Source organism: Adiantum capillus-veneris, chromosome 12 (assembly GCF_014529385.1).
Source record: "Adiantum capillus-veneris isolate H3 chromosome 12, ASM1452938v2, whole genome shotgun sequence".
NCBI classification, from domain to species: Eukaryota; Viridiplantae; Streptophyta; class Polypodiopsida; order Polypodiales; family Pteridaceae; genus Adiantum; species Adiantum capillus-veneris.
In genome coordinates, this window is record NC_140942.1 from 16095132 (window position 1) to 16100616 (window position 5485).

At 38.6% G+C, this 5485-nt stretch overlaps 1 long non-coding RNA gene across 1 annotated transcript; it reads right to left on the reverse strand.

Annotated features, from left to right (window-relative positions):
* Positions 1–2957: 2957 nt before the first annotated feature.
* Positions 2958–4959, reverse strand: LOC147445351 (uncharacterized). Its single transcript, XR_015189914.1, has 3 exons — positions 4066–4959; positions 3719–3839; positions 2958–3316 (listed from the first exon to the last, which is right to left on the reverse strand). It is a non-coding gene; the product is annotated as an uncharacterized LOC147445351 (long non-coding RNA).
* Positions 4960–5485: the final 526 nt, after the last annotated feature.

Consider the following 5485-nt stretch of genomic DNA (forward strand, 5'->3'; position numbering starts at 1 on the left):
TCAATTGCTAATTGTTTACATAACCTAGAGAGGATAGATAAGCATCCTCTTGGTGATCTAGTAACAAATGGACTTCCAAGGAGCAATATTTCACTACTACATGCTTTGAACTCAAGGGATGCTTTGGACTACCATAACTTGAGTGATGGAAAAGAGCCCATTGTGCAGTCGTCAGAAATTGCAGAAGAGGAATTGGGGTCAACATTTCGCAGATTGCCAAAGAACTTGTTGCTACAATTGGATAATTGTGCAGGGAAAAACAACAATCGATACTTATTTGCCTATTTGTCAATGCTTGTTGCAAGGGGTGTTTTCAAAACCATCCAGCTGGGATTTTTAATGGTTGGGCATACACATGAGGACATAGACGCCATGTTTAGTAGGTTTTCAGAGAAGCTGAGAGTTACACAAACCTATACTTTTCCACATTTGATGGATACATTACGAAACAGCTCATCTTCATCTCCAGCTCCATTTTTTCTCACAAAGATCCCCGATTTCAAGCAATATTGTGATGGCTATCTTTGTGATGGACAAAACATACTTGTTGGACATTCCAAACCGCTTCAGTTCAGGTTCTTTATGCAGGATGAGACACCAATGATGCAATATAAGGCACATGTAGGTGTATCAAGTTGGAGTGGAAGTATTCGCCTTTGGAAAACAGACACAGAAGGCCCACGTGGAGATCCACCTCTAGTACAAATGGCGGAGTATGTCAAGGCCCACGAAGAAGTCATTTTGGGGCTAAAGAACTATATAAAATTTTGAAAAAATTTAGGGAATGGTTCAAGTATTCCGCAATATTATAGACACGTGATAGATTATTGGAGTAAGGTAATTGAAGAAATTGGAAAAGCAATCATATCAGAGGGAGTCTTGTATGAAATGTTTTGGCCAAAAACTCAAGAATATTTTCACCTACAAAGCACTACAATGAATTTGCAACAAGGAGCAGAAAGATTCCTAGGCCTTGAAGAGTTGAACGATCATTTTTGTGGGCCTCAACGAGATAGGCCAAGGGAAGAGTTTGACCCTATGTCTGATGTGCACCAAGGTGACTTTCTTATGCTTGTTCCGAGTGACACAGAAATCTCTCCAGTGTGGCTTACAATGGCTTTATCTGACATTGATAATGAGCCTACATCACCAAACTACAAAAAACTCTTGATTCAATATTGGGCACCTTGCATGAGAAAAAGTGGGATGACAGATACTCAAGCTTACAGCAATTGTTGGAAGGATTATTGAGCTGTCAACTATAAGGACCCACAAGTGTGGGAAACTGTAGATGCAATTGTTTGGTCCTGGAGACCCAACAAAGAAGGTTTCTTGGGGAAAAGTTGACTAGCAAGTAGCTCCAACCAGATTGTATTCTCGATACTAGGGAAAGAAGTCTGCGAAACAAAGTAATCAGAGAATATTTAGTAAAATGGAAAGACTACCCCACTAAAGACGCCACATGGGAGGACGAAGTATCACTTCTCAAAGATTCTCCAATTTCGGTTGAAATGAGGACATCTCAATTCCTTAAGTTGGGTGATTGTAAGGTTTCTAGTTTCTGAAACCTTAGAAATTGTACAAAGACTGTTCAAATTAACTTGGCTATTGAGAAAACACTGTAGAATGATCCAACTATGGCTTATATTGGTATTTTTGGAACCGAAACCAGAGCTTTACTAGGGTTAGAATTTTTCAAAACTGAATTCCGATAAAATCTGAAAAAGTTACGGGCTCTGAAAAGTTACACTATGAATCTAATTAGTTAAGTAAAACTGAATGGTTTCAGTAATTATAACTGCTAAAGACTTTTTATCCTAACGTTCTAGAAATTACAGATATTTCCAAGTTTAATCATTAAAAGTCAGGAAAAATAGCAGAAATTGATTATGAAAGCTGGGAGGATTGTATGGAGCTATGTGGAACCTGCCCAAGACAGAATTAGTAGGGGGGGCGCCATCTTGAGCCTGGGACTGCTTGAGTTGCAAGCAACTGCCTTTTTCAACTTGTGAGAGCTTGTGAGTGCCAGAAACCTATAAATAGAACCCCCTGCTTCACAATTTCAAATAGACTCAGAGCCTTGGTAAATTATCTCTCATTTAGAGGGACCTCTACGTAGAAATCACTATAGAGAAAAGTTCTAGTTGGTTAATCAACGGTAATTAGCGCTAAGCTTTTTTAATTAGCAAAACTGTGTTAACTTATTTACATTTTTCTTAATTAGTTGAAGATTAAACCTATGTATACTCTGAAATTCTCTCTCGATTCAAAATTCTCTATTGATTATTGAGATTAAGCTTAGGGACGCTAAGCTTATTAATTATTATATAATATTAGGATTGAAATTACTCATTTTAACCATAAATTAATGATATTTATACCAATTAAATTTGGATTATGATGAGATAATTATCAGAGCTGTATTAAACTATCATTATGCTAGGAAAATTACCTTTTCAATATTTTGAGTAATTTTTGTAATTATCTCAACAGATTTACATTGTTTATAAGGAAAACAGAAAAGGAAAAAATAGCAAACTAATCCAAAAAGCTTTGAGATAATTAGAAGAGGAAAAAAACATTTTATAAAACTCTTAATGATTATCTTAACCTCAAATAATTAATTTAACTAATTATCTCATTAAAAAAACACTATTTTTAAGGGAAAAACAAGAGGAAAAATAACAAATTAATCCAAAAAGCTTTGAGATAATTATCAAAGGTAAAATTTATTTTATGAAACCCATGATAATTATCTTAACCTCAGATAATTAGCTGGACTAATTATCTCAACAAAATTACACTGTTTTTAGGAGAAAATAAAAGTAGGAAAATAGCAAACTATTCCAAAATGCTTTGAGATAATTATCAAAGAAAAAATACATTTTATGGAATCCGTGATAATTATCTTAACCTCAAATAATTAATTTAACTAATTATCTCAGTACAATTACACTATTTTTAGGGAAAGATAAAAGGAACTCCTTGCAGCATGTGAGGTTTATCGTCGGTACGCTAGCGGTAAACAAAAGCTTTTCTTTCAATGTAGAGCGCTAGAGGTTGAGGGTGTCTTGGGTACAAAGCTGCACACTCAGAATGGCAACGACGATGCCCTGCAAGTACACCGGGAGATGAAGTCTCGACGATAAACAGTAGAATCTTAGATATAGGAAAGCCATTCTTTCTATGTAGATACTAGAGAGCTAGAGGCTGAGGGAGTCGGAGTCGGAGTCGGAGTCGGAGCCGGAGCCGGAGCCGAGGTGTCTTGGACGCAAAGCTGCACTCATCATAATGGCAATACGTTGCAAGTACAACACTGCAGCAGTGAAGATGGGACAAGTAAGTCGCAACAACTGCACAACTCAAGCAAGGAAAAGTGTGTGGTATGAATAGCCCTTAAGTTTAAGGCTCTTTGTTTTAGCCTGCCCAAAGTGCCCGTGTGCAGGATATTTGCCCCTTAAAGGCATAGGGTAAAGGGGCCAATATAAGGCACCCTCAATCTCTACTGGACTGATAGGATTTGAAGGGCTACCCCAAATGTCTAATGACAAGCGTGCACATCTTATAATTCAAAATCGTCATGATCAAGACAACAAAATTGTTCAAAAAGACCAATCTAATATGCTTGTCGATTTTAGGCCCTTGAACTTCCCAATACAAGATTTTTTTTAAAAAAATCTAATTTTTGAGCACCAAGCATTGAGCAAGACTCACTCACGATGATTTGAGGGTCAAGGCTTGCGTGAACTGCTCTATGTCAAGACTCAAGCCTGAAGCAACATGTGTAGACCGCTCCAAAGTGCAGGCGCCAGAAATTGTGAGGCGCAAGGCGTGAACTCCTGATCATAAAGCAATATCACAATTTTAAAAGCTGTAGTATACAATACCAGTCGAGGCTTGTTTTATTAACTAAATTTCTCAAAGCAAGTAAGATTCTGTGAAGTTTAGAAATGCATTGAATTTTATAAAAGAGATTAAAAATGCTAACAAGAATTCAACATTACCTTTTCACAAACTTTTTCACATCTAATGGGAAAGACGAGGCTGAGGGAGGATTAATCATACCTTAGAAATCTGTGGAAATCGTGAGAAACTTGGGCCAGCCTCCCCGCTTCCCTGTCCACATCTGCTGCAAGGAAAGGAAGAAGAAAAACGCATCGACACCCCACAGCAGCGTTGCATCCTCAATATAAGTGCGAAATGGAGAGCTTCCCCCAGGCTGGTGCTCAAAATCATATGGTTCCCTCACATCACCGGGGTCCTTTTCTGTAAAAACACCTCAATGTAAGATTTTTCTCCTGTACCGTTTCCCCATAAGTCCAAACCTTGATATGGGTAAATAAATGATTCTCATCTTGCTGGAGATGGGCAGCGATGATAGCTTGCCATGTGTAGACACTCGGCTCTCCGACTTTGGAAAAGACGAGGCAGGCTTCAAGCAAGCCTCCGGGCTTCCACAGGAGGAAAATACTCTAATAACGGGTCCCCTAGATGGGCAAGGGCCTCAAAACCATGGCTGATGCTAAAAGAGTGGAGTCGCCTGTTCAATGATGAGCAGCTCAATGCTAGCTTCTGAAATAAGGCCCATAACCACGATTGCAAAGAAACTAACAGGGAGGCCGAGCAACTTCATGGTTGAAAGAAGTGCCATGATTCCTGCACCTATGATGCTTGTAGCCAGATTGAACACTGCCCCACCAAAGCCTGCTCCACTTTGCAAGATATGCGCGGATGGTGGTAGAAGGGGTAGAGTGTCTATGAGAATTGGAGGGCAACTCAGAGCACGCGTCAGGGTAACAGTCCGAGGGAGAGAGAAAACCTTTGCTCTCAAGTGATATGGCTCTGTATTTTACCATATCAGCGGATCTGCAGCAGGAAAGTGGACACCGTAGATTCAGACCACAGTAGGTTGACAACACCGCAAGTGCACTCGACGGTGGACATGTCTAAGGTCATAGCAGCGGCAGTAAGTGGACTCACTGTGAGCATTGAGACTTCAGAAAGGTAGGAGTCAAATTTTAGGGATGTGTCTTTTCACACGGCCATCGGGTCTGGACAAACCTCAAACTTCAAACTTGACACTAATTTGTGGAAATTCCCAAAATACTCTTCAAATTTCAAAAAATTCCAAAATACCTTTGTATCTATTTTGGTTGGATTGTTCAAGATTTTCTTATCTTTATTCCTTTTTTACAATTGAGATCCGCTTTTAGTGCTTGGCATGTAATTTGTCACAAATTACCTCGCAAAAAAGGCAATTATGTCTAAACATAATGAAGCAATTCATCTCCAAAGCCTACATAACCAACTCAAATTCTAGTTTTAGCATCTTGTATGATAGACAATTAGTCTTCTTATGGAAAGCTTCAAAAAAAATTTACTTTGGAGAAATTTACTCTCAACCAAGGATATTTGGGAAATTTGGAAAATTTGAAGGGTAGTTTAGGAATTTATGACAAAATACTAGGGGTACTATGGGTATTTT